An 8,781-nucleotide genomic window follows, 5' to 3' on the forward strand; every position below is an offset into this window, starting at 1 on the left:
AACAGCTCCTTTTCTAGACTTGTAAGAATTTGATGTCATGTGGGAAGTGCTGGTCCAAGCCTCAAAGACAGTAAGAAGCAAGCAGAGGGAGAAAAACCATAAAATTATTTAGAAGCTGTTTTGATCCTTAATGACTGTGCAGTCGTTATAACTTACAACACAGAAGGTCAATGTAGACCCCATACAACCAAATTAGACTAGTACATATAGTATTAAAGACACCATCTACTACTGTGTCTGAATGTGTGGTATTGGCACTGTCAGTTTAGGCCTAAAGAGATATGTGTTTAAAAAAAGACCACCTAATTTAAATATCATCATTACATGCTTGTTAAAAGTTAACTTCCAACATATAAAGTTTCTAATAAGCACAATGACCAGATAAAACATGAGGCGGTGTTTATATGTAACATAGGCAAGCCCAAAATGTTTCTTATGATTCAACTGTGGAATTTAACTTAATTCTTTAGAAGAATATAGAAGAAATTATAAAGCCAACCTAAACTTTAACCATTTAACAGAACACTAATCTGGTTTATACGGTGGCCCTGAGAGGCCAAACGGACTGCAACTTCAGAAAACACTTGCAAAAAGAAAAATGCTGCAAAAAGAAAAACGCTGCAAAAGCACACAAAGCACAACGGAAATAGGAAAAAAGACAACGGAAATGTTCCTGGGGAGACAATAACCCGACGGACCAGTTGCACGAACCAAAACATGCTAACCAGTGCGCTAGGACTGGGACACACTTCAAAGAAGTGGAGGAGAGGTAAATGTGTTGTAATCTCATGATTCTAATAATACTACAGATATCTGGAATATATATTCAAAGATAATTCTAACAAAGATAATGTTTAATGTAGCCTTAGAAATGAAGCTTTTTTAAACTCGAGAACAAATACTAATAAGTCAAAGTCATTAAGGAATATTGCAGTTAATGTGTTCAGGTTTTAATTTGGCATTGTCTTCATCAGGCAATGTATTGTCCATATTGTGGAATCCAGCTAGTGGGGCAAATTGGAGTTTTTTGTGGGTCCTGTGGAACTAACATTCAAGTTTTAGCACCTTTTATAGAGAATGGTAAGCACTTCACTTTCCTAAGTTCTAGTATTTATTGCTCACCTTTTAATTGCTTCATAATGACTTATATACACCACAGTAGCTTCAGTAGTGCGTGTTAAACTTTTTTTGGGGGGGGATTATTATTGATGTGCCATTCCAAAGTACTACCGGTATATTCATTTGCTTATTCTAAGGTTTTTGTATTGTTAAAGACTCTGTATGCAAAGATAAATCAGAATTCCAAAAACGCAAAGGCATGAACTGCTAGGTACTAAGAACTGTATTCTGGTTTAAGCCTGCCACCGGTTCTACGGCATAATTTTAAAAACTAGTTTATAACTTAATAGGGCATATGTACACAGTGACGAAATTCTTCTAACTTCTCTAATTTTGCTCATTTTGAGTTGTCAGCATAGAGGTCTTAATGACAGTGATAAGTCCTGAATCCTGGTCCATGTTCTTTGAGCTTTTGCTGGCCTTTATTTAAGCACACATCAAGAAGATTAAATACTTGAGCCATGTTTATTGAGACTTGTTTCAGATGTGGTATTTTTTTAAAAAACACTTATTAAGTGCATTTGTGGATTCCTGCGGTCGTAATTATCTTTTCATGTTTTCTCTTCAACCTTAGGCCCAGTCTCAGTCACAGACATCATCAATAAGTATTTCTCTGAGGGCCATACATATGAAGTGATCCTGGATTTTCTTGAAAACAAGCATAATATTTGTATGAGTCTGAGAACATTAAAGAGGAGGCTAAAAGATGCTGGAATGACTAGAAGGACAGACTTTACTCCCACTGACATTGTCATTTCCACTGTTACACAAGAACTGAGAGGCTCAGGTCAGCTTCTGGGTTACAGATCCATGTGTCAGACACTGCGACAAAAGTATAATCTGAAAGTTAAAAGAAATGATGTAATGCACATACTCTCAAGACTAGATCCATATGGTGTTAAGCGTCGCTGTAAACGCAGGTTTGTTCGAAGAGGATATTTTTCAGAAGGACCAAATCAAGTGTGGCATGTGGATGGTTATGATAAGCTGAAGCCCTTTGGTGTTGCTATTAGTGCATGTGTCGATGGATTTTCAAGGAAAGTTATGTGGCTCAGCTGTGGCAGCTCAAATGATACCCAGGTATCATTGCAAAATATTATATGGAGTGCTTGTCACGGTTTGGTCAACTTCCAGCATGCCTTCGTACAGACTGTGGCACAGAAAATGGCACAATGGCAGCCATTCACTGTGCTTTAAGATCAGACCATGGAGATGAACTTGCAGGAGCCCACAGTATGGTACCTCAACTACAAATCAACGGATTGAAAGTTGGTGGTCTTCGTTCAGAAAGCAAAGGTACATGGCTTTTAAAATATATTCTGAAACTAAAATTGAATGGTTCTGAAGGTGTTTCGTGGTCAGCGATATACTTTTTTTTGTGGGTGGGGTTTTATACTCAAATATTAAATTACAGTCACAAACAAAGAAAGAAAAACATAGTCACCTACACATTTTTCTCATGTGATGCACAACTGCTTCAAAAAATATAATAAATGGTTTGGTATACCAGTGACATTTGTTTGTATTAAAACAACACACTCAAAAAGAAAATCCTACTCAGACATTCCACCTAAAAAGGAACTATAAAAAACAACAAACAAACTGACATTCAACATTTTAATAAATTATTATGAATCCTAGAGGCAATAGCATCAGTAAAGATTGATGTATTTAAAACTGAGTAAAATTTATTCAAATTTGTGTGCCTACGTAGTATCAAACTAACATCTAGATCAAATAGTTTACCTGTAGGGAGTCATATAAATAAAAGAACAAGGGTTTCTTCAAATTTGAGAACTGTAATATGAGTAATATAAGAACATTGATCCAACATGACAGAAATTTGTTAGAGGAGGTCATTCGTTTCAGACATTTCTTCAACTTTGTGTGCCAAAAAAAAATTACTGATGTTTTCACTAGCTTTTGGATTTCTGTGTGGTATCTAACAAGTGATAACAGCTTCAGTGTTCATGGAGAAACAAAATAGTACATTTATATGGACAGACCTGTATATTACAACTTTTCTTAAGTTCAACCGCCAAATGCAGGAATAACAGAAGGATTAATCATTTTGTTAAATTTTGTTATTTGTGTGAAGTTGCTTTTTTTTCCCTGCAGTGCATTGATGAAACACTTCAGAACATGTGAATAAGCTTTTCTTTGAACGAAATTGCGCACATTTCAATATTCTTAAGATTACGACTTTTTTTTTAAAGAGGACAATTACATTGAATTACTTGTGTTATTAAATTTTATATGCCTTGTCATTCCACCATTAGAACTCAGTTCTGGATTGAACTCTTCAGTGACCTGAGGGAGAGGCATCTTTTCAACGGCAGTCATGAACATAAATGCCTTCTACGATATGTCTTCCTCAATGTCTTGCAAAAAGAGCTTGACGAGTACAGAGATCTCTGGAACACTCACACCATCCGACCTGTGCACCAATCTTGTTGTCCATCTGGTAAACCAGAAGCCATGTATCACCTGCCTCATAGGTATGTATTTAGTCCATGTATTTTATTTCATAGTTTTACTAAAATTTTTCTTCCTCAGTATAGTGTATTGTATGTGCAGGATACCTGTCCAGCTTGCTGTTATTAAACCTGTTGTTCATTTATAAAATGGTTCAGGAACAGTCCATCCCTTATGTGCACTCTTTTTTTTCTTGACCTAACCACTTGAGTTAAGTAAGCAGTATGCCATTTAGGTTTAACAATTTGCCCTAACTGTTACTCACAGCAGGTATTACACACACTTTTGCAATTGAATAGTATTTTTTGTTGTTTTCACCTTTTTGCTGAATAGAAATTAAAGCTGCCACTTGTGTTTTGCCATTAGTTCTGTTCTCTGACTTCATGCACATACGTTTTATTTTTATATTTTTTTCCAAAAAAAAAAAAAAGTTAGACAATCATATTTTAACTTTGGATCACATCTTGGCTAAAAATGACAAATGTAGATATATGCATAATTAAGATTCTTTAAAATCACAATTTCCAGAACTGACTTTGCGCTTTTGCTGTAACCTTGAAGGATAGTACCTGGAGAAGTGACTGAATTTGTTCATTTTTCTGACTGACCTAAGGTATGGTGGAAGAGAGTGTGGATTCCAAGTGCCTCAAGACATCCTGCACCAGTTTGATGACATTCTACCTGCTCAGTACAGTCTATGTGGGGACGACAATCTCCAGGTTCATTTCACAAACTTGGAAAGACAGAGTGAGCTCCCTCGACCAGTCAACTGGACTACTGCAGTTGAAAATTATATAACACTCAAAAATATGACTGGACTTTAGAAGTCAATGTAAAATCATCTGCTAGATGTGGGTACAATTACCACTGACACTAATTGTCACAAACCAACTTTAATGAGTATTTAAAAAAAAAAATAGTACCATAGTTTTTATATACAGTGGGGCAAAAAAGTATTTAGTCAGCCACCGATTGTGCAAGTTCCCCCACCTAAAATGATGACAGAGGTCAGTAATTTGCACCAGAGGTACACTTCAACTGTGAGAGACAGAATGTGAAAGAAAAATCCATGAATCCACATGGTAGGATTTGTAAAGAATTTATTCGTAAATCAGGGTGGAAAATAAGTATTTGGTCAATAACAAAAATACAACTCAATACTTTGTAACATAACCTTTGTTGGCAATAACAGAGGTCAAACGTTTACTATAGGTCTTTACCAGGTTTGCACACACAGTAGCTGGTATTTTGGCCCATTCCTCCATGCAGATCTTCTCGAGAGCAGTGATGTTTTGGGGCTTTCGCCGAGCAACACGGACTTTCAACTCCCGCCACAGATTTTCTATGGGGTTGAGGTCTGGAGACTGGCTAGGCCACTCCAGGACTTTCAAATGCTTCTTACGGAGCCACTCCTTTGTTGCCCGGGCGGTGTGTTTTGGATCATTGTCATGTTGGAAGACCCAGCCTCGTTTCATCTTCAAAGTTCTCACTGATGGAAGGAGGTTTTGGCTCAAAATCTCACGATACATGGCCCCATTCATTCTGTCCTTAACACAGATCAGTCGTCCTGTCCCCTTGGCAGAAAAACAGCCCCATAGCATGATGTTTCCACCCCCATGCTTCACAGTAGGTATGGTGTTCTTGGGATGCAACTCAGTATTCTTCGTCCTCCAAACACGACGAGTTGAGTTTATACCACAAAGTTCTACTTTGGTTTCATCTGACCACATGACATTCTCCCAATCCTCTGCTGTATCATCCATGTGCTCTCTGGCAAACTTCAGACGGGCCTGGACATGCACTGGCTTCAGCAGCGGAACACGTCTGGCACTGCGGGATTTGATTCCCTGCCGTTGTAGTGTGTTACTGATGGTGACCTTTGTTACTTTGGTCCCAGCTCTCTGCAGGTCATTCACCAGGTCCCCCCGTGTGGTTCTGGGATCTTTGCTCACCGTTCTCATGATCATTTTGACCCCACGGGATGAGATCTTGCGTGGAGCCCCAGATCGAGGGAGATTATCAGTGGTCTTGTATGTCTTCCATTTTCTGATGATTGCTCCCACAGTTGATTTTTTCACACCAAGCTGCTTGCCTATTGTAGATTCACTCTTCCCAGTCTGGTGCAGGTCTACAATACTTTTCCTGGTGTCCTTCGAAAGCTCTTTGGTCTTGGCCATGGCGGAGTTTGGAGTCTGACTGTTTGAGGCTGTGGACAGGTGTCTTTTATACAGATGATGAGTTCAAACAGGTGCCATTCATACAGGTAACGAGTGGGGGACAGAAAAGCTTCTTACAGAAGACGTTACAGGTCTGTGAGAGCCAGAGATTTTCCTTGTTTGAGGTGACCAAATACTTATTTTCCATCCTAATTTACGAATAAATTCTTTACAAATCCTACCATGTGGATTCATGGAATTTTTTTTCACATTCTGTCTCTCACAGTTGAAGTGTACCTCTGGTGCAAATTACTGACCTCTGTCATCATTTTAAGTGGGGGAACTTGCACAATCGGTGGCTGACTAAATACTTTTTTGCCCCACTGTAAATAGTTTCACTACCGTCAACTTTTCAGTGTGTACGCTTTCGACCTGAAGAAATCAAAAGACCATACTGTACAAAATAACTTGTTCCTTTTAATTAGGTGTTGTAACAAATACGTTGATTAATTTGGAGATCTGTTTTACAAACAAAGGTTTACAAAAGCATTCAGCGAGACCTGTATTTATGTGGGTTTTTCCTATTTCTTTTTTTAACTCCAAGAACAACTTGCATATCTTACAAAAAAATGTAATCAAACACAGAAGTGTTTGATTAAATAAAGCCTTTTAACTGAATTTATCAGATTTTTTTCCCTGTGTTATTATACTAGCGTGTCTCAGTACATTAGAATACTTCAGAAATGTTTTATTTTGTTACATTGGCAATTTCTTAATACAGTGAAATATGTCTAACTTGTTCAACTGTCCCACTATGATACTATGCTTTTGAAATTCCAAAACCTGATTGAACTTTCTGCGATGCATTAAACTTTATGTGATTTACACAAATTATAACTTATTAGAAAAAAATTTTCAGAGTTTAAAATCACAAACTTCAAATGTTTGCTAAAACCATAAATGTGGCTTAAAAGCAAAAGGACTTGGACCTTAGGGAAGCCCAAACCCAGGAGAGTTCTGGATGCCATAATCTATGGCTTCTTGGAAGTCCTCATAACTGTGTAGCACTGGGATTTTGATAGTATTTGCACAGACATCTACTACAGGGAAGCGTGAAGTGGTCTGGAAAAGAAGTTGTGGCTTTGGCTGAATTGCTGCAGGAGGAATTTCTCTCAGTCCAGTTGCAAACATAAGGATGTCTTCAAGAGACAGACTTCCATTTCTCTCTGAAAATGTAAAGAGAATAAAAGTTATTTCTAATGATAATAAACAGGAAAAAGGTGCCATTACACTTTGCTGACATAAATGTACTCATTTCAACATTTTCAACCAAATTTAATACCTTCTACAGAAAGCAGATAGTCTTGCCAGTAGCTTAGTACTCGTCTCCTCTTGACGCCTAGAGCTGCCAGGTGGACCAAATTGCACATGGAAGATGTTCTCAAGAAGATCAGCTGTCAGCCTGGTCTCATTGTAGCACATGAATGAGAAGAAGAGTGAAGGATGCTGTTCCAGAGCGTTTAGAAAAATACATGACTACATGAGGGCACATCCTTTATCGCTATGCCTGTAATACTCTGCCTATTGCCTTAATATTAAAATTTTTTTTGAACAATAATTATTGAACATATTTTGTCATGTCATTATACTGCCGCAAGTAGAGGTGGCATGGGCCGCGAAACTGAGACACAGGCATTAGAGCCTCTTAATGCTTGTTTTGTTTGGGTTTCCACCAGAGTGGAATTAACAAAAAATAGAGAGGGCATAGCCTAACATACGAAATAGGAAAATAATGATGTGTAATCTATTTATTTCAACAAAAAAACTGTATTCTGAATACCACCTATTTACACAGTAACTGTAACGGAATACAGTTACTCGTATTTTAAATACGTGACAGTGTTACTTGTATTTCGTTACTCCCAAACACTGCAAACATATCTGTAGTATTATTAGAATCATGAGATTACAACACATTTACCTCTCTTCCACTTCTTTGAAGTGTGTCCCAGTCCTAGCGCACTGGTTAGCATGTTTTGGTTCGTGCAACTGGTCCGTCGGGTTGTCTCCCCAGGAACATTTCCGTTGTCTTTTTTCCTATTTCCGTTGTGCTTTGTGTGCTTTTGCAGCGTTTTTCTTTTTGCAACATTTTTCTTTTTGCAAGTGTTTTCTGAAGTTGATGTCCGTTTGGCCTCTCAGGGCCACCGTAGGGTTTATGCCTTTGGACTTTCAAAACAAAACTTGTGTCTAAACACATTTTAATAGCAAAACAAATACTATTGTTATTATTATTATTATTACTATTATTTAAAATGAAATTAAACAGAAAATGTCAGTAAATGTAAATGCAGTTTGTTGTTAAAGAAAGGCTAGATTTGACATTAATAGATGCCACAGATGTCCAAAAGCAACCACAAAGCATTAAAATAAATACAGGGATTAAGAATATACAGTTCTTATGTTAGAAAAGTTCATATGGATTGAAAACAAGCCCCGCCCCCTAACGGCTGCACCTTCCGAAAAAGTTTCGTCTGGGCTCTTATCCAGTACAGGGGTCGGCAACCTTTCTCAATGTACCATATCAACCATCGCATTAACAATAAACGTAATAACGCTCTATATCAGCAGTTACACACTATATAGAACAACTTCATAGAAATATATTTGTTCGCAGATGTTGGCAGAGTGCAGATCAGCTATTGGGGAAAAAAAGAGACACGTTTTATCCATAACAAAAACACCAGCAAATGAATTGTACAACAGAAAATGCAAATGCTATGTATGGTCTCCTCACAACAATGATAAGAAAAAATAAACTGGGCCAATATGGCATGTTTGTTAATACAAGGCTTCAGTCCAAGTGGTAGCAGCTTTAATTTCCCGCTCAACCATAAATCGATGGTTTTTCAACGTGATTGTTGTCACCTTGTCAACTATAAATAGATCAACAATCAACGATGACAGAACAACAGTGAATCAATGTTATTTCAATGTCTGTGTAAGGTTTCATCAGTATTTCAATGTTGTTTCA

The 8,781-nt window shown here is 37.5% G+C and overlaps 2 long non-coding RNA genes across 2 annotated transcripts; both read left to right on the plus strand.

Annotated features, from left to right (window-relative positions):
• The first annotated feature begins 616 nt into the window (after positions 1 to 616).
• Positions 617 to 2,344, plus strand: LOC308402978. Its single transcript, XR_013972840.1, has 3 exons — positions 617 to 769; positions 975 to 1,080; positions 1,694 to 2,344. It is a non-coding gene; the product is annotated as an uncharacterized lncRNA (long non-coding RNA).
• Positions 2,345 to 2,352: 8 nt separating this feature from the next.
• Positions 2,353 to 4,537, plus strand: LOC308402979. The gene is made up of 3 exons (XR_013972841.1): positions 2,353 to 2,415; positions 3,399 to 3,617; positions 4,208 to 4,537. It is a non-coding gene; the product is annotated as an uncharacterized lncRNA (long non-coding RNA).
• The last annotated feature ends 4,244 nt before the right edge of the window (positions 4,538 to 8,781 follow it).

Source organism: Rhamphochromis sp. 'chilingali' (assembly GCF_963969265.1).
Source record: "Rhamphochromis sp. 'chilingali' genome assembly, chromosome: 9".
In the NCBI taxonomy this organism is placed as follows: domain Eukaryota; kingdom Metazoa; phylum Chordata; class Actinopteri; order Cichliformes; family Cichlidae; genus Rhamphochromis; species Rhamphochromis sp. 'chilingali'.